At 44.9% G+C, this 24,445-nt stretch overlaps 1 long non-coding RNA gene across 2 annotated transcripts in view; it reads right to left on the bottom strand.

The window, feature by feature from the left end:
• LOC138851261 (uncharacterized) overlaps nucleotides 1–24,445 on the bottom strand; it is a 40,997-nt gene that overhangs the window by 6,204 nt on the left and 10,348 nt on the right. For both annotated transcript variants that reach the window (XR_011391100.1, XR_011391099.1), the window contains exon 2: nucleotides 8,317–8,780. This is a non-coding gene — a long non-coding RNA (uncharacterized lncRNA). The remainder of the gene's footprint in view (nucleotides 1–8,316; nucleotides 8,781–24,445) is intronic.

Genomic DNA, 24,445 nt, shown 5'->3' with positions numbered 1-24,445 from the left:
TCACACTCTAAGATGACTCCAGCACCCACTCACACCCTAAGATGACTCCAGCATGCACTCGCACCCTAAGATGACTCCAGCACCCACTCACACTCTAAGATGACTCCAGCACCCACTCACACTCTAAGATGACTCCAGCACCCACTCACACTCTAAGATGACTCCAGCACCCACTCACACCCTAAGATGACTCCAGCACCCACTCACACCCTAAGATGACTCCAGCACCCACTCACACCCTAAGATGACTCCAGCACCCACTCACACCCTAAGATGACTCCAGCACCCACTCACACCCTAAGATGACTCCAGCACCCACTCACACTCTAAGATGACTCCAGCACCCACTCACACCCTAAGATGACTCCAGCACCCACTCACACCCTAAGATGACTCCAGCATCCACTCACATCCTAAGATAACTCCAGCACCCACTCACACTCTAAGATGACTCCAGCTCCCACTCACACTCTAAGATGACTCCAGCACTCACTCACACCCTAAGATGACTCCAGCACCCACTCACACCCTAAGATGACTCCAGCACCCACTCACACCCTAAGATGACTCCAGCACCCACTCACACTCTAAGATGACTCCAGCACTCACTCACTCCCTAAGATGACTCCAGCACCCACTCACACCCTAAGGTGGCTCCAGCACCCACTTACACTCCTAGCACTCACTCATGATGACTCCACTCCAGCACCCACTTACACCCCAAGGGAACTCCAGCACCCACTCACACTCTAAGATGACTCCAGCACCCACTCACACCCTAAGGCAACTCCAGCACCCACTCACACCCTAAGATGACTCCAGCACCCACTCACACCCCAATGCAACTCCAGCACCCACTCACCCCAAGGGAACTCCAGCACCCACTCACACCCCAAGGCAACTCCAGCACCCACTCACACCCTAAGGTAACTCCAGCACCCACTCACACCCTAAGGTAACTCCAGCACCCACTCACACCCTAAGGTAACTCCAGCACCCACTCACACCCTAAGGTAACTCCAGCACCCACTCACACCCTAAGGTAACTCCAGCACCCACTCACACCCTAAGGTAACTCCAGCACCCACTCACACCCCAAGGCAACTCCAGCACCCACTCACACCCTAAGGGAACTCCAGCACCCACACACACCCTAAGGTATCTCACAGGCAACTCCAGCACCCACTCACACCCCAAGGCAACTCCAGCACCCACTCACACCCTAAGGTATCTCCAGCACCCACTCACACCCCAAGGCAACTCCAGCACCCACTCACACCCTAAGGTATCTCCAGCACCCACTCACACCCCAAGGCAACTCCAGCACCCACTCACACCCTAAGGTAACTCCAGCACCCACTCACACCCTAAGGCAACTCCAGCACCCACTCACACCCCAAGGCAACTCCAGCACCCACTCACACCCTAAGGTAACTCCAGCACTTACAGTCACCGTCTTCCACTCAGATCTCGGCTAAACATGACACTTCACTTATTAATTCCTTCTCTTCTCTTCTCTTCTCCATGTAGTATCTTTTCAGCATACTCTTCTCATAGCCTCAAAAAGTGCTCACTTTGTGGGCATAACTTCGTCTGTAATACTTCCTCTGTACCTACTGCCGTACCTTTCTTTAAAACTGCGCACATGTAAGTAATGGAAGCGACAATGAACATATTATCTCTCCAACAAACACGGTTCGTTACCCGAATAACGTGACTGGCAAGTATTAGCAGTTGTTTTAAAGCTAGAAGTCAGTCCATAGTTCTGTTGTAACGGAAGCAGCTCCAACCAGTGAGTTGCAAAGGAGCGGCACAGTCAGGAGACCTCGATATTGTTTACCCGAAATTCGGGGAAATTGCAATCATCGTTGCACCGAGAAAAGAAGAGGTGGAAAGAAGTTGCAATAACTCGTCTGAAGAGGAAGAAGTAGGAGGAACTTCAGGAATAAATATACAACATTAATAAATCACCCAGTTTGCCTCTTCAAACTGCCAACGGGAGAGACGAAGAGGAAGAAGGTAAGAATGAGGAGTAATGAGAGGGGGAAAAATGATCGCTGCGATGAAGACCAGAGACAACAAACCAACCAAAGTTCAACGCTTTAGATGAAGAGCTTCTAGAGAGAACTATACTGGAAAGAGTACGAGGGAGATCTAAATGTCTAGGGATACTGGTGGTTAAAGGAAGAAAAAGAGAGAGAGAGAGCAGTGAGAAAAATCTCTAACTGGTTCTCACGAGAGACGCTGTGACACCTTCCTTGCAGCAAGTGGTTAAAATCACGTAATAAAAGGAGTGGAGCAGGTAAGGAAGAAATCAGAAACTGGTCGTCAGGGATAAATAGCGGACGAGAAGGGAAATGATACAAAGAACAAACTGTGTACCACTTGCCTAAATAACACAGCTACAGCATACAGCGCAGTGCGCACTGAAAGACCAGGATAAGGAATATTATTGCTCACAAGAAGCGTATTTTATTGGTTTATCTCGTGGGAAAAGGGTCGAGTGACGGTAATAAAACAGCCAAGGACAGGAAGTCCAATTGTGTATCGTAATTTTGGTTCTTGTAAACAGAGATGTACAGGGAACAACTGGAGCGCCTCGTTTCCACCTGTATCGTCTAATATCTCACTGTAATAATATAATCAACAGTGACTAGTAATACAGAAGGAAAAAAGAATGTCATTGGTGGCCAAGTGTGACTAGTATAGTAACTAGTAAAGCTCATGAGTGGCGGTAGCGTTAAACTAGTAACAGAAAAGGATTTGCTAGTGACTGTATACGGAGAATAACGGACATATGTAGGTGTAAGGGATGGAGGAGGGTGAGATTGGGAAGGTATAGAGGCCGGGTCAACGTCCATCACTGGTACTGTCTCTTCAATATAAGTCAACATGGCCGCAGTAATTTCTGTGGACAAGGAAGAAACAGAGAGAATAATGCCAGAGGTGGAAGAGGTAGGTAGAGTAGAGAGTGGAAAATTATTGGAGGCAGCCAAAATGGGAAGAGACAAAGAGAAGGAAAGGGTGTCCTGGGATGAAGGAATTTTGGAAAGAAGAGAGGTGATAGTGGCAGTAGGAGGAGGCGAGGGACAAGACAGGAAGGGGAACTTTAAGCGAGAACGAACAATAGGTTAATAAGGGCTTTTAGCCACAGGTGAAGATTTGAGTCTTTGAGGCTTTGAAAGAAGAGTTGAGGACATAGCCGAGAAATGGAAGACGATGAAGTAGTAAGTATGGGAAAAGGAAGTAGGTAGGAACAAGAGAGGTGAAGATTTCGAATGGGCTTGCCACAAAGGGCACAAGAGGGGGAGGGGGTAGCCGGGCAGTTCTGGAGTAGGGAAAGCCATGCAAGTCTTCCTCAGAGTTGTTGTTGGGTCACTATCATAGTGTACAAAGTTTTCCTTTTTCTTAAAACAGCGGATTTCGATCTCGTAAGAAATCTGGGCAGCGGCGAAATATGTAGGGGAAGACAAGTTGAAGGTTGACTCAGCTGTGATGCAGAATGGACATTCTGCCGGTGATCTATATTTGGCTGCTTGACCAAAGTGCCAGCAATGTCTAAATTATTGAGGTGTTGGACGCAGTTCTCGCACCTCAACGGTGACCCGAAGTATTCATTGAGGATGGAAGAACTCGGCAATCAAAGTCAGTTTGACAATATTGCTTATACAACGTATGCGACCTCCAGCGAGGCGAACATAAGCTTCCACTCAGGTAAGAGGGAGATGCTGGACCTCAAGTTGCTCTTGGACATATTGGCCATGTTGCATAAATCCTTGCCGGACAACAGTGTGCAGGATGAGGACAGCACCTCAACTTGAATTGAAAAAAAAAATTGAGTATTGTGGGAGGTGTGTTGTCAATAGAGGTGTCATGAGAAGGATTGCCAGCTAGTCCAGCATCCGTTACAGAAACGATAGGATGCTGAGAGATACATTATGACCAACATGTCCCCTGAGAGCTATGCTTGAGCTAATGCTGTGGTCAGTAAGGTAATGAGTAGGTGTCGTTGGTTGGAGGAAGAAGAATTGTGTGCAAGATTGCCTTTGAAATACGTCTTCGATAGAGTAAGAGGGTCCCAGGTGGCTACTTTCTTATGATGTGAGTGTGGTGGGACAGTTCCAGACTCAGACTCGTTTATTACGAGTCGGGAGCGTTCGGACGAAGGTGCTGGAGCCATTCTGTCCTTCGACGATCGAAGAGTCTGAAGACTGATTCTGTTTCGCAAGAGATCTTGGTCAAAGTAGTGTGAAGGTCAAAGGGGTGAAGAGGATCAGTGACCACGAACCTTTGAAGGAAGGTCTGTGGGCGTGAAAAGGTCAGGTCACGTGAAGTAAGGGTCAGGAACTCACCAGGAGGCAAAGCATGAATAATTTTTATTCATAGTTGATTATGTTCTTTTTCAGTTTTCATAAAATAGGGGGAAGGAGGGGCAGCTCTGAGGGGAAGGAGGGGCAGCTCTGAGGGGAAAAAACGTAAACCTCGGGATCCACGGTACACCAGGAACCCTGGTACTTCAGGAACCCTAGTACACAGGGGACCTTGGTACACCAGAGTTCCTGGTACACCAGGAAACCCTGGCACACCAGGAACCCAAGTACACCAGAAACCCTGGCACACCAGGAAACTTTGATATACCAGGAACCCAAGTACACCAGGAACTCTGGTACACCGACAACCTTGGTACACCAGGAACCCTGGTACACCAGGAACCCTGGTACACCAGAAACCCTGGTGCACCAGGAAACCTTGGTATACCAGGAGCCCAAGTACACCAGGAACCCTGGTACACCAGGAAACCTTGGCATACCAGGAACCCAAGTACACCAGGAACTCTGGTACACCAACAACCCTGGTACACCAGGAACCCTGGTACACCAGGAACCCTGGTACACCAGGAACCCTGGTACACCAGGAACCCTGGTACACCAGGAACCCTGGTACACCAAGAACCCTGGTACACCAGGAACCCTGGAACACCAGGAACCCTGAAACACCAGGAAACCTGGAACACCAGGAAACCTTGGTATACCAGAAACCCTGGTACACCAGGTACATCAGGTACCCAGGTACACGAGTCACACAGTCAACATTGCCAGGTGCTACATCGTTTTCCTGGACTATCGGTTTTTCTTTGCGTACTAGAAGCATAAAAGTGTACCAGTGAACTTACAAAGTACTCAGACGAGGATGATGTTTGTGTATTTACCCGGCTGTTTCCGGGCACCCGGCTGTGTTGCCGGGCACCAGACTGTTGCTGGGCACCCGGCTGTGTTGCCAGACATCCGGCTATGCTTCCTGGAATCCGGCTGTGTTGCAGGGTACCAGGCTGTGTTGCTGGGCACCCGGCTGTGTTGACGGGCACCCGGCTGTGCTGCCGGGCACCCGGCTATGTTGACGGGCACCCGGTTATGTTTACGGGCACCCGACTGTGTTGCCGGGCACCCGGCTGTGTTGCCGGGCACCAGCCTGTGTTGCCGGGCACCCGGCTGTGTTATCTGGCATCTGGCTGTGTTGCCGGGAACTCGGCTGCGTTGCTGGGTACCAGGCTGTGTTGCCCGTGATCAGGCTGTTTTGCCCGTCATCGGGCTGTGTTGCCGGGCACCCGGCAACACATTCACTTAGTCACATTCACCTAGTCATATTCACTTAGTCACATTCACTTAGTCACATTCACTTAGTCACATTCACTTAGTCATATTCACTTAGTCACATTCACTTAGTCACGTTCACTTAGTCATATTCACTTAGTCACATTCACTTAATCACATTCACTTAGTCACATTCACTTAGTCATATTCACTTAGTCACATTCACTTATTCACATTCACTTAGTCACATTCACTTAGTCATATTCACTTAGTCACATTCACTTAGTCACGTTCACTTAGTCATATTCACTTAGTCACATTCACTTAGTCACATTCACTTAGTCACATTCACTTAGTCACATTCACTTAGTCACATTCACTTAATCACATTCACTTAGTCACATTCACTTAATCACATTCACTTAGTCACACATTCTTAGTCACACATTAGTCACATTCACTTAGTCACACATTCTCACTTACTTCACTTAGTCACATTCACTTAGTCACATTCACTTAGTCACATTCACTTAATCACATTCACTTAGTCACATTCACTTAGTCACATTCACTTAGTCACATTCACTTAGTCACATTCACTTAGTCACATTCACTTAGTCACATTCACTTAGTCACATTCACTTAGTCACATTCACTTAGTCACATTCACTTAGTCACATTCACTTAGTCACATTCACTTAATCACATTCACTTAGTCACATTCACTTAGTCACATTCACTTAGTCACATTCACTTAGTCACATTCACTTAATCACATTCACTTAGTCACATTCACTTAGTCACATTCACTTAGTCACATTCACTTAATCACATTCACTTAGTCACATTCACTTAGTCACATTCACTTAGTCACATTCACTTAGTCACATTCACTTAGTCACATTCACTTAGTCACATTCACTTAGTCACATTCACTTAGTCACATTCACTTAGTCACATTCACTTAGTCACATTCACTTACTCACATTCACTTAGTCACATTCACTTACTCACATTCACTTAGTCACATTCACTTAGTCACATTCACTTAGTCACATTCACTTAGTCACATTCACTTAGTCACATTCACTTAGTCACATTCACTTAGTCACATTCACTTAGTCACATTCACTTAGTCACATTCACTTAATCACATTCACTTAGTCACATTCACTTAGTCACATTCACTTAATCACATTCACTTAGTCACATTCACTTAGTCACATTCACTTAGTCACATTCACTTAGTCACATTCACTTAGTCACATTCACTTAGTCACATTCACTTAGTTACATTCACTTAGTCACATTCACTTAGTCACATTCACTTAGTCACATTCACTTAGTCACATTCACTTAGTCACATTCACTTAGTCACATTCACTTAGTCACATTCACTTAGTCACATTCACTTAGTCACATTCACTTAGTCACATTCACTTAGTCACATTCACTTAGTCACATTCACTTAGTCACATTCACTTAGTCACATTCACTTAATCACATTCACTTAGTCACATTCACTTAGTCACATTCACTTAGTCACATTCACTTAGTCACATTCACTTAGTCACATTCACTTAGTCACATTCACTTAGTCACATTCACTTAGTCACATTCACTTAGGGTCGTAAATCACAACAAAACTACACATATCTTAACCTAACAATTTCCCACTTCAAAAAATCCTTCACTATTTTTTTTTCACATATATCATTCACGTTTTTTTGGTCTATTTGCTGTACGTTGTTGCCCGCTAATGTTAATATGATGAAGACAATAACAACAGTGGCAAACTTTTGTCAAGACACTGGCAAATGATATGCTAATGATATGCGAGTGATTTGCAAATCATATGCAAATCATATGCAAAGAATATGCAAATGACATGCGAATGATATGCGAATATGTAAATGATATGAAAAAATTATATGTAAATGATATGCAAATCATATGCAAATGACATGCAAAATGATATGCAAATTATATGGGAATCATATGCAAAGCATATGCAAATGGTATGCAAAAAATATGCAAATGATATGCGAATGATATGTAAATGATATGAAAAATTATATGCAAATGATATGCAATGATATGCTAATAATATGCATATTATATGGAAATGATTTGCAACTTAATGATATGCAATACCGTACCTGCAAGACATCATTTTCCCCTCTCTGAAATTTCCTCCGCTTTAAGACTATGATTGCGGGGGTTTTCACCGCCTCTCCCTGACTACCGAGATCTTTAGGGGTTAACAGAAAATAACTCCAAATAAGTAAGATATTCTATGTGGGGGGGGGGAGTGAGGGGAGGCTAAGGTGGCATTCTGGATGAGGGGAAAGAGGGGAAGGTAAGGTTAGGGAGGGGTAAAGGGTAATGAGAAAGGTAAGAGAGAAATCTAAGTAAAGGGAGTAGACTGGCAGATGTTGTGGTGTCAAGGGGTTATAATTAATAAGTATTCTACCTCACATGTATTACTGAGGTAACAGGGAGGAGGAGGGAGGAACAGAGGACAGGGAGAACAGGAATGAGTGTGGGAGATGAGAGAGAGAGAGAGAGAGAGAGAGAGAGAGAGAGAGAGAGAGAGAGAGAGAGAGAGAGAGAGAGAGAGAGAGAGAGAGAGAGAGAGAGAGAGAGAGAGAGAGAATCAAGAAAGCTATATAAAGAGTTGGTCAGAGAGACAAACAACTTGCTCGTTATCATCAGTAATACTCACGCCCCTGGACACATCCGGTGAGGGAGAGGAGGTGAAGGACAACCAGTGTCCTTAATACCGTCCATGATACATGAGCTGTCCTTGCCATATCCTGCGACGCTCCTCCACCATCCGACGCCACGTCCGACGTCCCATAGGATGACTCTCTCCGTTTCGTCGCAGCCACAATCTGACGGCCCCTTGGGCCAAGTGATCTTCCCACAGCATCCAACGTGAATCTCATCTCAACACAGCTTTGAGCTGTACGTCATTACGTTTGTCTCGGATGCCCTACTGGGGATGGGGAGGGCAGTGTGTGACTGCTGGTGTAGTGGCTGCTGGAGCAGAATACGACTGGTGGGGCTGTGTATGACTAGTGGGGCGGTGCGTGACTGCTGGAGCAGTGTATAACTGGTGGGCAGTGAGGGAGAGGCAGCGTTCAGCGTCTATATTGATAGCTTCTGTTTACAATTTATTAAGATGTTCTGTAAAATAAGTCAGTATTATAACAAGCGTAATTTAATTTAGCCTAATCCAACTAAATATAATTTAGATAAGTTTATAATAACTTAATAATAAACAAACACAATGAAATATATTTTTTCCTTAGGTTCCGAATGATTTTTGCGAAATTATTACATACCCAAATTTTCGCTTATTTTATTCGGCAAGAAGAACGTTGCTATTTAAGCCAAAATCGCAAGTTTAACTCATTCGGCACGATATGAGTTACATATATATATATATATATATATATATATATATATATATATATATATATATATATATATATATATATATATATATATATATATATATATATATATATATATGCAATAAGATCACAGTAAACAGGTGATTTTAAAATATGCAAAACAACTACTATGAAAGAGTAGTGAAGTTCCAAGCGCTTTCGTGACTACTCACATTGTCAAGGAACTATGAAAGTAATACATCAAAGGAAGGTATATAAAGGGTCTAGACCACACCTCACAGTCAACTCCCATAACAAAAGAAACACCTGACGCGCGACGATACCCGACTCATAAGAAAAGAGGAACACTGCAGTAGGTCCGCTGGTCCAACTAGACAGGTCCTCACGACATCCCACTAACAAAATATTCTACCCAAAAATTAAGATTTATTATTTGTCCAATGTATTATTAAATTCTTCCCAAATTTTATTAATTATAAATGAATCTAATTTATATAAACCAAAGGAAATATTCATATTATTGTCCAAACTGCTTTTTATGAAACAAGATTCAATTACATTTCTGTCAACCATCGACTTGCTTGATACTACTTTCTCAACTTTTTGGAAATCAATTGGATGGTTAAAATCTCGTACGTGAATAAATAGAGCATTGGAATCTTGTCCAGTTCTAATGCTATATTTATGTTGTTTTAATCTTAGTTCGAGATTTTTACCAGTTTGACCGTAATAAACTTTATCGCAAATTTTACAAGGAATCTTATAGACACATCCATCAGCATTTTGTGGGGAATTCTTTATCAAAAGTTTTTTTACTGTATCAAGATTTTTTAATACAACTTTAATATTAAAAGACTTAAGAAGAGAAGGCATATCAACCAAGTTTTCATGGTAAGGGAGAACCAACATATTTTTAGTTGAATAAGGCTGGTTGTCCCTTTTTGGATTGTAAAAAGTATTCCTAGCAACTTTAAAAGATTTATCAATTACGTTTCTTGGGTATTTTAGATCATTAGCTATTTCATAAATTTTGGATATTTCCTCATCTATGAACTCAGGACCAAAAATACGTAAAGCTCTCAAAAACATTGATGAGAAAACAGACAGTTTAACTCTATCTTGATGTGAAGAATAATAATGGACATAGGAACAGTTATTTGTAGGTTTTCTGTAAATTTTAAATTTCACTACTCTTTCATAATGGTTGTTTTGCATATATATATATATATATATATATATATATATATATATATATATATATATATATATATATATATATATATATATATATATATATATATATATATATATATTGTCTCTACGTCCACAGCAGGACTCGAGCCTGCAAACTCTGTATCAAAGTCTACAGTACTTTACCACGGAGCCAGACTCCATATATACATGTATATATATATTCAACACCACATCTGTAGTCTCCCACTTAGGCAGGTGACCCGAAAAAGAGGAAACAAAAGTTTTTCTTACATTTAGTAATTTATACAGATGGGGCTCCTAACCCTTTGCTCCTGATAACTTTTCAGTTTCTCCAAACTTTTTGCGATGCGTTTAAAAATAAAACACTCTGATTGTCAGTTTTTTTTATGATCAGTGATTCATGGCAGTTACAACCAGGGATATATGATCAGGGATTTGCTAAAACCTAAGCATTAATGGAAGTAACCAGGTTCACAGCAAGCCTACAAACAATAACGATCTCACACACTTCTACTCCAGCCAAGATACTAAGATCAAGTGATGCATCGAATTTTCAGCCCAGTTTCTTGACATACACCAGACCTTCAATAAGCTACAATTTTCTTCTTTTTTTTTCATCAAGAACTGCTGGAAAAGAGTCCTCCATATCACCAGTTCACCACGCATTAACACCGCTTTAAAGAAACAATAGCTAGTTTGCCTTGAACGTCTCCAAAGTACTTGCACGAGCCAGCACTAGAGCTGCATTACAACCAATCCCTCCATCACATAGCTGACCAGGACCAGAGTACAGCACCTTGAACCAATCAACGTAGGTGTTTACATAATTCCTTGAGGAGGCTGTGACAAGATATACGTCGGTGAAACAGGACGTACTGTACAAACACGTCTCAATGAATATATTAATGCTTGCAGAAACGACAACTTGAACAACGCATTTATGCATCTTAGAAACTTCTCCAGCCATCTTATGAGAATCAGCTGCGACGACTAGTGATCAAAGAGGTAAACTTCCGTAGACGTAAATGCCTTGGGTAATCTTTAATCGCCATTTAAGACATCAGTAAACAGAATAAAGGTAACTTCGTCATTACTGGAGTATTAGTCAGAATTCTGCTCAGAACAATAAACCCTGCCATTATACAGCACCCTAGAATTACCTCCCCTCTTTCTACTACTACTACTAGTACTACTACTACTGCTGCTGCTGCTGCTGCTGCTGCTGTTGCTGCTGCTGCTGCTGCTGCTGCTGTTGTTGCTGCTGCTGCTGCTGCTGCTGCTGCTGCTGCTGCTGCTACTGCTGCTACTGCTGATACCAGGAGAGTGGAACACCAACATACATCCAGAACTCATAAGTACCAACAATACCTGTGTCATCTACCAACACAACAACACTTGTGTCATCTACCAACACAAAAACACTTGTGTCATCTACCAACAGAACAATACTTGTATCATCTACCAACATCAGCCTTCACAACAACACCTGTGTCATCTACCAACACCAGCCTACACAACAACACCTGTGTCATCTACCAACACCAGCCTTCAAAACAACACCTGTATCATCTACAAATACCAGCCTTCAAAACAACACCTGTATCATCTACAAATACCAGTCTTCACAACAACACCTGTGTCATCCACAAACACCAGTATACACAAAAACACCTGTGTCATCTACCATCACCAACCTTCACAACTCGTGTCTTGAAAAAATCAGACTCACCATGAACGAGGATAATAAAACAGGGAGATGTCTAGAAGCAGCTTTGATCATAACACAAAACATCACTGATCATCAAGAACTCTTTGTCAAGGCCCTCCCTCTTACAAGGCACTTTCTTAAAAGTCACAAGCAGCAACCTTTAGCTCGTCTGGAATCTCATCCTGAGTTCTTTGCTCCTCAGCCAGCCTCTTCATTTCCATCCTTCAAGGGTGGCGTCTAGATGTTGGGATCTTGATCTAAGCAACTGGATCAAGTACCATCCTTAGTATGATCATCACTGGCTTTGCGGTATCTAATAATAATAATAATAATAATAATAATAATAATAATAATAATAATAATAATAATAATAATAATGCACAAGGGCAGGTGTCAATAATGAGCCAAGGGCAGGTGTCAATAATGAGCCAAGGGCAGGGCTTGTGTTGACCACCTTGCTTCTGACACAGTTATAATGACCTTTAATTAAGAGGAACGCTGACCTCTCTTATGCACAAACACAGGAGCTCCAGGAATTACTTTTTTTTTTACAGCCAGGCAGCTACTGATGTTATGTTGCTGGTGTGGGAACAAGTGTTGACAGGTGTGCTGGCAGGTGTGGAGGGTGATGAGGTGTGTTATTCGACTTGCTAGGTGATCAAGTGCACTGGCAGGTGATGTGGGGTGATCAAGTGTGCTGGCAGTTGTTGTGGGGTGATCATGTGTGCTGGTAGGTGTTGTGGGGTGATCATGTGTGCTGGTAGTTGTTGTGGGGTGATCATGTGTGCTGGTAGGTGTTGTGGGGTGATCAAGTGTGCTGGTAGTTGTTGTGGGGTGATCAAATGTGCTGGAAGGTGTTGTGGGGTGAACAAGTGTGTCGGCAGTGTTGTAGGGTGATCAAGTGTGCTGGCAGGTGTTGTGGGGTGATCAAATGTGCTGGCAGGTGTTGTGGGGTGATCAAGTGTGCTAGTAGTGTTGTGGGGTGATCAAATGTGCTGGCAGGTGTTGTGGAGTGATCAAGTGTGCTGGTAGGTGTTGTGGGGTGATCAAGTATGCTGGTAGGTGTTGTGGGGTGAACAAGTGTGTCGGCAGTGTTGTTGGGTGATCAAGTGTGCTGGCAGGTGTTGTGGGGTGATCAAGTGTGCTGGCACGTGTTGTGGGGTGATCAAATGTGCTGGGAGGTGTTGTGGAGTGATCAAGTGTGCTAGTAGTGTTGTGGGGTGATCAAGTGTGCTGGCAGGTGTTGTGGGGTGATCAAGTGTGCTGGCAGGTGTTGTGGGGTGATCAAGTGTGCTGGCAGTGTTGTGGGGTGATCAAGTGTGCTGGCAGGTGTTGTGGGGTCATCAAGTGTGCTGGCAGGTGTTGCGGGATGATCAAGTGTGCTGGCAGGTGTTATGGGGTGATCAAGTGTGCTGGCAGGTGTTGTGGGGTGATCAAGTGTGCTGGCAGGTGTTGCGGGATGATCAAGTGTGCTGGCAGGTGTTGTAGGGTGATCAAGTGTGCTGGCAGGTGTTGTGGGGTGATCAAGTGTGCTGGCAGTGTTGTGGGATGATCAAGTGTGCTGGCAGGTGTTGTGGGGTTATCAAGTCTGCTGGCAGGTGTTATGGGGTGATCAAGTGTGCTGGCAGGTGTTATGGGGTGATCAAGTGTGCTGGCAGGTGTTGTGGGGTGATCAAGTGTGCTGGCAGGTGTTGCGGGATGATCAAGTGTGCTGGCAGGTGTTGTAGGGTGATCAAGTGTGCTGGCAGGTGTTGTGGGGTGATCAAGTGTGCTGGCAGTGTTGTGGGATGATCAAGTGTGCTGGCAGGTGTTGTGGGGTTATCAAGTCTGCTGGCAGGTGTTATGGGGTGATCAAGTGTGCTGGCAGGTGTTGTGGGGTGATCAAGTGGGCTGCCAGGTGTTGTAGGGTGATCAAGTATGCTGGTAGGTGTTTTGGGGTAATCAAGTTTGCTGGCAGGTGTTGTGGGGTGATCAAGTGTGCTGGCAGGCGTTGTGGGGTGATCAAGTGTGCTGTTAGTGTTGTAGGGTAATCAAGTGTGCTGGCAGGTGTTGTAGGGTGATCAAGTGTGCTGGCAGGTGTTGTGGGGTGATCAAGTGTGCTGGCAGGTGTTGCGGGATGAACAAGTGTGCTGGCAGGTGTTGTAGGGTGATCAAGTGTGCTAGTAGTGTTGTGGGGTGATCAAGTGTGCTGGCAGTGTTGTGGGGTGATCAAGTGTGCTAGTAGTGTTGTGGGGTGATCAAGTGTGCTGGCAGGCGTTGTGGGGTGATCAAGTGTGCTAGTAGTGTTGTGGGGTGATTAAGTGTGCTGGCAGGTGTTGTAGGGTAATCAAGTGTGCTGACAAGTGTTGTAGGGTGATCAAGTGTGCTAGTAGTGTTGTGGGGTGATCAAGTGTGGTGGCAGGCGTTGTGGGGTGATCAAGTGTGCTAGTAGTGTTGTGGGGTGATCAAGTGTGCTGGCAGGTGTTGTAGGGTAATCAAGTGTGCTGGCAGGTGTTGTAGGGTGATCAAGTGTGCTGGCAGGTGTTGTGGGGTGATCAAGTGTGCTGGCAGGTGTTGCGGGATGATCAAGTGTGCTGGCAGGTGTTGTAGGGTGATCAAGTGTGCTAGTAGTGTTGTGGGGTGATCAAGTGTGCTGGCAGGTGTTGTAGGGTGATTAAGTGTGCTGGCAGGTGTTGTGGGGTGATCAAGTGTGCTGGCAGTGTTGTGGGGTGATCAAGTGTGCTAGTAGTGTTGTGGGGTGATCAAGTGGGCTGGCAGGAGTTGTAGGGTGATCAAATGGGCTGGCAGGTGTTGTGGGGTGATCAAGTGTGCTGGTAGGTGTTTTGGGGTAATCAAATGTGCTGACAGGTGTTGTGGGGTGATCAAGTATGCTGGCAGGTATTTTGGGATAATCAAGTGTGCTGGCAGGTGTTGTGGGGTGATCAAGTCTGCTGGCAGGTTTTGTGGGGCGATCAAGTGTGCTGGCAGGTGTTGTGGGGTGATCAAGTGTGCTGTTAGTGTTGTGGGGTGATCAAATGTGCTGGCAGTGTTGTGGGGTGATCAAGTGTGCTGGCAGGTGTTGTGGCGTGATCAAGTGTGCTGGCAGGTGTTGTGGGGTGATCAAGTGTGCTTGCAGGTGTTGTAGGGTGATCAAGTGTGCTGGCAGGTGTTGTGGGGTGATCAAGTGTGCTGGCAGGTGTTGTGGGGTGATCAAGTGTGCTGGCAGGTGTTGTAGGATGATCAAGTGTGCTGACAGGTGTTGTGGGGTGATCAAGTGTGCTGGCAGGTGTTGTGGGGTGATCAAGTGTGCTGGCAGGTGTTGTGGGGTGATCAAGTGTGCTGGCAGGTGTTGTAGGGTGATCAAGTGTGCTGGCAGGTGTTGTGGGGTGATCAAGTGTGCTGGAAGGTGTTGTAGGGTGATCAAGTGTGCTGACAGGTATTGTGGGGTGATCAAGTGAGCTGGCAGGTGTTGTAGGGTGATCAAGTGTGCTGGCAGTGTTGTGGGGTGATCAAGTGTGCTGGCAGGTGTTGTGGGGTGATCAAGTGGGCTGGCAGGTGTTGTGGGGTGATCAAGTATGCTGGCAGGTGTTTTGGGGTAATCAAGTGTGCTGGCAGTGTTGTGGGGTGATCAAGTGTGCTGGCAGGTGTTGTGGGGTGATCAAGTTTGCTGGCAGGTGTTGTGGGGTGATCAAGTGTGCTGGCAGGTGTTGTGGGGTGATCAAGTGTGCTGGCAGGTGTTGCGGGATGATCAAGTGTGCTGGCAGGTGTTATGGGGTGATCAAGTGTACTGGCAGGTGTTGTGGGGTGATCAAGTGTGCTGGCAGGTGTTGCGGGATGATCAAGTGTGCTGGCAGGTGTTGTAGGGTGATCAAGTGTGCTGGCAGGTGTTGTGGGGTGATCAAGTGTGCTGCCAGGTGTTGTGGGATGATCAAGTGTGCTAGTAGTGTTGTGGGGTGATCAAGTGTGCTGGCAGGTGTTGTGGGGTGATCAAATGGGCTGGCAGGTGTTGTGGGGTAATCAAGTGTGCTGGCAGGTGTTGTGGGGTGATCAAGTGTGCTGGCAGGTATTTTGGGATAATCAAGTGTGCTGGCAGGTGTTGTGGGGTGATCAAGTCTGCTGGCAGGTGTTGTGGGGTGATCAAGTGTTCTGGCAGGTGTTGTGGGGTGATCAAGTGTGCTGTTAGTGTTGTAGGGTGATCAAGTGTGCTGGCAGGTGTTATGGGGTGATCAAGTGGGCTGGCACGTGTTGTGGGGTGATCAAATTTGCTGGCAGGTGTTGTGGGATGATCAAATGTGCTGGCAGTGTTGTGGGGTGATCAAGTGTGCTAGCAGGTGTTGTGGGGTGATCAAGTGTGCTGGCAGGTGTTGTGGGGTGATCAAGTGTGCCTGCAGTGTTGTGGGGTGATCAAGTGTGCTGACAGGTGTTGTGGGGTGATCAAGTTTGCTGGCAGGTGTTGTAGGGTGATCAAGTGTGCTGGCAGGTGTTTTGGGGTAATCAAGTGTGCCTGCAGTGTTGTTGGGTGATCAAGTGTGCCTGCAGTGTTGTGGGGTGATCAAGTGTGCTGACAGGTGTTGTAGGGTGATCAAGTGTGCTGGCAGTGTTGTTGGGTGATCAAGTGTGCTGGCAGTGTTGTTGGGTGATCAAGTGTGCTGGCAGTGTTGTGGGGTGATCAAGTGTGCTGGCAGGTGTTGTTGGGTTAATCAAGTGTGCTGGCAGGTGTTGTGGGGTGATTAAGTGTACTGGCAGGTGTTGTGGGGTGATCAAGTGTGCTGGCAGATGTTGTGGGGTGATCAAGTGTGCTGGCAGATGTTGTGGGGTGATCAAGTGTGCTGGCAGATGTTGTGGGGTGATCAAGTGTGCTGGCAGTGTTGTGGGGTGATCAAGTGTGCTGGCAGGTGTTGTGGGGTGATCAAGTGTGCTGGCAGGTGTTGTGGGGTGATCAAGTGTGCTGGCAGGTGTTGTGGGGTGATCAAGTGTGCTGGCAGATGATATGGGGTGATCAAGTGTGCTGGCAGATGTTGTGGGGTGATCAAGTGTGCTGGCAGATGTTGTGGGGTTATCAAGTGTGCTGGCTGGTGTTGTGGGGTGATCAAGTGTGCTGGCTGGTGTTGTGGGGTGATCAAGTGTGCTGGCAGTGTTGTTGGGTGATCAAGTGTGCTGGCAGATGTTGTGGGGTGATCAAGTGTGCTGGCAGATGTTGTGGGGTGATCAAGTGTGCTGGCAGATGTTGTGGGGTGATCAAGTGTGCTGGCAGTGTTGTGGGGTGATCAAGTGTGCTGGCAGGTGTTGTGGGGTGATCAAGTGTGCTGGCAGATGATATGGGGTGATCAAGTGTGCTGGCAGATGTTGTGGGGTGATCAAGTGTGCTGGCAGATGTTGTGGGGTGATCAAGTGTGCTGGCAGGTGTTGTGGGGTTATCAAGTGTGCTGGCAGTGTTGTTGGGTGATCAAGTGTGTTGGCAGATGTTGTGGGGTGATCAAGTGTGCTGGCTGGTGTTGTGGGGTGATCTAGTGTGGTGGCAGGTGTTGTTGAGTGATCACTTCAACTCGCAGGTGTTTTGGATGACCAGCTCTTGTTTACTCATCAAGAAAACCTTGACACAGGTCTTAATCATCTAACAAGACGTTCAGTGGTGCCGGCACTCTAACCTAGGAGCAGACGACTGCGTTTCTCAGAACGAGAAGCCATTTTAAGCGCTACTAAGTTACGTGTGATAGTCAATTATCACTGTGGAAAAAGAATCACTGGAAGGGATTCCAGCCCACTTAGGGCTGGAATCCCTTCCAGTCTGCAAAAAAGATTGCAACTCCAGATTTTTGGGAACGGGGCTCATGCGGTATAGGCCGTCGTAGGCCTTTAAGAAAAAACTAAAACACTATGCTGCACACCATATATACACTGAGAGGTATATTTCTCTCAGCGTTTATTTGCTGAGAGTTTTATCTAACCCATTGTTTTTAGAGAACATTAAGTATTATTGTCTGATGGTGAAATGGTTGCTTGCAGTCTTAACGTAGTGGATAGGGTTGAAACCACATTAAGCAACGAGTTATGCAACTCAGGGATCTGTCTTAACTTCCCTCGTTTCTTGAAGTAAGATTTGCGTCAGAGGTTGCTACATTTAACAGATGAAGATATTCACATTATTTTACCAACCATTCCATCTTTCTTTATCTCTTCTGCTGTGTTCTTAAGATACATGTGTGTGTGTGTGTGTGTACACTCACACACATACACACACACTCATATACACACACACAGGTGGAAGTGACGTAGTGGAGGCAGAATCCATACATAGGTTTAAGAAGGGGTATAATAAAGCTCATGGAGCAGGAAGAGTGACCTAGTAGCGACCAGTGAAGAGGCAGGGCTAGTAGCTGTAACTCGACCCTTGCAACCACAACTAGGTGAGTACACACACAGACACAATACGACCCACTCTGCAACGCTTTCGTGACTACTCACATTATCATAGTTCCTTGATAATGTGAGTAGTCACGAAAGCGCTTGGAATTTCTCTATTCTTTCAGAGTGGTTGTTTTGCATATTCTGAAATCACCTGTTTACTGTGATCTTATTGCATATATATATATATATATATATATATATATATATATATATATATATATATATATATATATTCTGCTTCCCTTTCTCAGAATCCATCGCCTTGTCTGGTCACATTGGCCTTTGATGTAACCAACACCCTCAATAAAAAAATTTCACCTCTGTGATATTGTGTTTGGTGTCCAATGCTGCCACTGAGAACATCATTTTAAGTTGTTTGTTCACCACCTCGCAGACTTCTAGTTTCATTACCTGATCCTCTAACTGTCGTCTTTCTTGTTATGTGATGGTAAAGCAGGTTTGATTAAGACATGTTTTTTGCTGCTATATCGTCCTCTAATTGTCCTTCAGCCTCTTCCCTCACCCTTGGGTATTCATTTGTGGTTCTTCTGCTCGCTTCTCTATTCTTCTTTGTCATTTGTTTTCCCACATTCTTACTTCATTTCCCCTTCCATGCATCTTTGCTTAAACTAAAGTCTCCCATTGTTTACGCCACTGAAGTTATCTGGCTTCCCAGCACTTGCCACCGAGGTATTCAATTGCATTTGTTAACTCTCATTCCAGTTTCATTTACCTTTGTACTGCCTTCAGGAGTTTTATCATCTCATCAAAACTGTCTCTTCTGCAGTTTGCTTTCTCTCGTCTCCAGCTTGATATTCTTCCTTAATTGTTGAATTCTAATATGCGTTCATTGTTCAGTACAGTGTGTGTGTGTGTGTGTGTGTGTGTGTGTGTGTGTGTGTGTGTGTGTGTGTGTGTGTGTGTGTGTGTGTGTGTGTGTGTGTGTGTGTGTGCGTGTGTGTGAGTCTGAATATTTAATTCCTGCATAAACATATAAAGCTCAAAATAAACATTTGGTCACTACTGGATAGCTACAGTGTTTCTCCCTCAATGTTTACCTGTCACAGTGTCAATACAATTGTCAAGTTTTTAGAAAAAAAAAAACATTGTGAAATGGTTAATGAAAATACCTCCCTTTCGTCACCCTCCCTACTTCCCCACTCTCTCTCTACCTTCCATCACTCTCTGCTTACTCTCCCTAGCCCTCTCTCCTCCCCTCCCTCTCAAATTACCTTCCCGAATTTCACCCTTCCCTCATTTCTCCTCTCGTTCACTCACCACATTATTCACCTCTCTTCTTCCCCCTCTCTCACCTCTCTCGTTCTCTCCTTCCCCTTCCTCACTTCTCTTTCGTTCTCCTTTCCCTCCTCCTTTCCCTTCTACCTATTTCATAGTCATTGTAATAGGCAGAGTACTGTTATTTCTCATCGAAAAACAGCAAGATAGACTTCACTATCTGCATTGTTCCATAACTTTCTGAAACGCTTGTGGCTACACAAGAAGACACCTGGCACATCTTAACTGCCTGGAAACCACGTGTTCCAGTTACTGTTGCACAGACTGGAAGAAGTCTTTTGTTGTAACCAGGTATTGGGCCAAAGCACGAGCAGCAGAGATATATATGGTAGAGCTGGAAAAGATAAGATAAATAAGGTAAGATTTTATTTAGATTTTCAACCCCGGAGGGTTCAATACCCAGGATAATCCAAGAAAGTCAGTGCGTCGTCGAGGGACGACGCACTTGTCCTCCAGGATACGACCCACACCAGTCGAGTACTACCCAGGTACCTACTTCTTGCTAGGTGAACAGGACAACAGGTGAAAGAAAACGCGTTGAAATGTTTCCACCCCGTCGGGAATCAAGAGCTTTGCCAGCCAGGCCACGGGGACGTAGAAGAGAAAGAAGCAGCCACTTACAGCCATCTCACCTTCCACCAACTCAGTCCCAGGAAAACCCCCACCAGGTACATAATCCTCAGGCTCACCAGCAGCATAACATATAAATAAAGCAACTGCGAATCAGTAACGAAACACAGTAAGTGCAGGAAAGAGAAGTTCACCCTTCCTGGAACCATGGCAGTGCTCCCGCTGTCACCAGAGAGAGAGCACACAACTGACAGCTGCTTGTGAGATACCAGGTGTAATTACTGCCACAAGCTGGGACGTCACGAAGACCAGTGTCAAAACAAACAGAAACCTGACAGACAGAATGAACAGTTCTTTAGGGATTTATTCTCAGAACCAGCCAACATCATCTGAGAACTGGTAAACACACACACGTTACCCGCCCAGCTACTTATATTAGACCACAGAGGTACGTCGCAGCGGCTACCCAGGTATCCTACCTCTCTCTCAAGGGCAGGCACCATACACACCTATTTACTCAATCTGACCACAAACATGAGGAGCCAGTCTATCAGCATCCTTTCGGCCAACATTAGAGGCTTCATTACCAATGATGGTGAGCTTACGTACAGTTTCGTTAACACTCAACGTTGCGACGTGAGTGTTAACATTTTTGAACGGTAGGACTCCAGAATTTTTTGCTAAAATTGCTGAGGCGTTGCCGTATGCCTTTCTAAAAGTGTACATGCCCATCTCACTGATGCTGCCATTCCTAATCATCTAAAAATGACGTTCTTCAAGCTATATATAAACATTAGCACTTCTGTACTAGCACGTGTTATGTACAGACTTCTATAGTAGCAAGCAGACCCCCATCAACTTTCTGATGAAAAATGTGGACTTCCTTATGCTTTAACATAAATGTCAACATATTATAGTTGTTGGTGACCTCAACCAACATCCTATACGGAAGAATTCTCGTAAACTCCTTCCAGTATTTGACATGAGTTTTTTTAATGACTTCCTTACTGGCATCTCTGGCTCCTCCTTCATAGCCCCTGGCTCTGTTGAATCACTTGACCACGAGGCTGTCTTTACGACACTGAAGATTCCAAGAGAGCGACGTGAAGAATCTACAAGCACAACCTGGTTTGGTAGAGAGGAAACTGGCCAGCACCTGGCTCTGAGCTCACCACCTCCGACTGGAATGATCTTCTTCAAGGTGATGTTGATAATCAAGTGAATGCTTTCACTGGACACATCTTTAATCTACAACACAAATACATCCTTCATCGGAAGAGTGTGAAGGAGCCTTCAGATCAGAGAGAGAGAGAGAGAGAGAGAGAGAGAGAGAGAGAGAGAGAGAGAAGCGTTCCCTCCACTTTAACACCAGGAATAATTTCGGTAACTGGCCAATTTGATATCCCAAATTATCCATCGAAAAACACCAGTTTTAGACCATAATTACTCATGAGAGTAAAAGGGGTTAATTACCCTCCTCCCCCGCCCCCTCACTCATACAGATTTTTCATTTCAAACTTTTAATTTCTGCCCAGAAAATTAATGAGTTTCGTTTTGTCATTAATTTTGAGACAACACGAGGCAGGCGTCCCCTTCTGACCAGACAGTCAAAACTGTAGTGTGTGTGTGTTGGAACTTGAGTACACTGTGTTGAACTAATACCCAGCTAATACCCATAGTGTTGGGTATTGGTTACCACTCCATCACTGATGTACCAGTGATGTACTAACTTGTAACTTAAGCGCTGACTTAGACAAGATAATTTCTTCCTCCCGAACTCAAGACCGTGTTTCAAGACTGTGTTTCAAGACTGTGTTTCAAGACTGTGTTTCAGGATGTGTTTCAGGATGTGTTTCAGGATGTGTTTCAGGATGTGTTTCAGGATGTGTTTCAGGATGTGTTTCAGGATGTGTTTCAGGATGTGTTTCAGGATGTGTTTCAGGATGTATTTCAGGATGTGTTTCAGGATGTGTTTCAGGATGTGTTTCAGGATGTGTTTCAGGATGTGTTTCAGGATGTGTTTCAGGATGTGTTTCAGGATGTATTTCAGGATGTGTTTCAGGATGTGTTTCAGGATGTGTTTCAGGATGTGTTTCAGGATGTGTTTCAGGATGTGTTTCAGGATGTGTTTCAGGATGTGTTTCAGGATGTGTTTCAGGATGTGTTTCAGGATGTGTTTCAGGATGTGTTTCAGGATGTGTTCCAGGATGTGTTTCAGGATGTTTCAGGATGTGTTTCAGGATGTGTTTCAGGATGTGTTTCAGGATGTGTTTCAGGATGTGTTTCAGGATGTTTCAGGATGTGTTTCAGGATGTGTTTCAGGATGTTTCAGGATGTGTTTCAGGATGTTTCAGGATGTGTTTCAGGATGTGTTTCAGGATGTGTTTCAGGATGTGTTTCAGGATGTGTTTCAGGATGTGTTTCAGGATGTGTTTCAAGACTGTGTTTCAGGATGTGTTTCAGGATGTGTTTCAGGATGTGTTTCAGGATGTGTTTCACCACACATGACGAGCCTCCTTCTCTTCGCGGAGACACAACCAAGAGTAAAAACAGAGTGCTGATTGATGATAAATAATATTAATATTCTGAAAGAATTCGTAATAACACGACTGCAAACAGACCAGGGAACGGTTTGGGTTTGAACCCGCGATGAGTTAATTTTTTACACCCATAATGAGTGAAGTTCACGGGCCAGTGCGCTAACCTCTCGGCTAGTGGGATGAATCTTATCATAGCCAGCTGGTCAAGTGGTTAGCGCACTCGCCTGTGTGTTTTAAGATTCAGTTCTTAGTCTCTCTCTCTCTCTCTCTCTCTCTCTCTCTCTCTCTCTCTCTCTCTCTCTCTCTCTCTCTCTCTCTCTCTCTCTCTCTCTCTCTCTCTCTCTCTCTCTCTCTACTTTTGCTCACTTCACAAACTTCTTAGTTTTCAAACTTTTTCCCACAGTTGTGCAACCTTTCCCTTCCCACACAGTCACACATCTTTATCACTAGTTTCTCTTTCACAAAATATCATCGTATCTGACGCTATCGTATCCCCGGTTTTCAACTTATAATTTACCAGACCACTGTCATAAGCTTGTTCACACTCCCTCACAGAGCACTCACCATCTTACTCTCTCTCTCTCTACTAAACTAACGTTGTGCCGGTTGTCTATGAACTTCACAGTACTTACCAATCCGGCCATTTAATTTAATGGCTCTGGATAGCCAGTCATTTCTTCCCAACACTCTGGGTAAAATGTCACATATTCCTGTCTTTAATAACGCTGAAAAACATTGCGAAGCTTTTGCAGCAGCTCCTCTCTGTCAGCTTCCTGTCATCGTTTGGTCCAGCATTCAGGCAAACGATGGGTTTATTCCCACTTCCAGTCAGGATACAACTCATCTTGTCCACAAATTCCACCATCACAGCACCAGAAATCGTATCCTATTTTCCCTGTCGATCTCACAGAATGCACGATCCATATTCCGTACATGTGAACCGCCTACTGCAGCAGTAGACGAACCTTTGTCTTTCCTCTGGCTTTTTTTAAATCGCCGTCGTGGCTCAGTGCTGCATTAGATGTCCCAGATAGATTTTAGAGCACAGTAGACCAGTTAAAGGTTTCCATAGCTCTTTCATTTCGCCTAATCTTCAGTTTAGTGTTGGTGGGTGCGAGTTGGACCTGATTAACTTGACTAGGTCAAGGCATTGGCTTAAGTCGGTGAGAGAATTGGACTTGCCTCGCATGGGCCAGTAGACCTGCTGCAGTGTTCCTTCTTTCTTATGTTCTTATGTTCTTACCAACCTGCAGGTTTTGTTATCCTCGCCTTTGCTCACGCGAGGATTGCTGAGAACATTGGTCTCCACCTTCGGTATCTTATCGTTTCCTTCAACTCTGCCTTCACTTGCTGGAACAACTACTTAACTTCTGCACTGTGATTTTTATTTATTGTGCCTTTAAGTGTACGTAAATGAGCTAGTGAGTAGATGAAAGTATTGGTGAGTACGTGAATGTGCTGGAGTGACCGTGAATGCACTGAAATGTTCGTGAATGTATTAGTAAGTCCGTAAATGTGCTGGAGAATGTTGATCTTGCTATCTAGCACATGGTATGAAGACATGCTAGTGAGCGCTCAGGAAGTGCTAATAAGCACTCAAGATGTGCTAGAGAGCGCTCAATACGTGCTAGAGAGCGCTCAAGATGTGCTAGAGAGCGCTCAATACGTGCTAGAGAGCGCTCAAGAGGTTGTAATAAGATCTCAGTAAGTATAACAAGA

This window comes from Cherax quadricarinatus, unplaced genomic scaffold, assembly GCF_038502225.1.
Source record: "Cherax quadricarinatus isolate ZL_2023a unplaced genomic scaffold, ASM3850222v1 Contig211, whole genome shotgun sequence".
Classification (NCBI taxonomy): domain Eukaryota; kingdom Metazoa; phylum Arthropoda; class Malacostraca; order Decapoda; family Parastacidae; genus Cherax; species Cherax quadricarinatus.
This window is presented reverse-complemented; position numbering and strand designations above follow the sequence as displayed.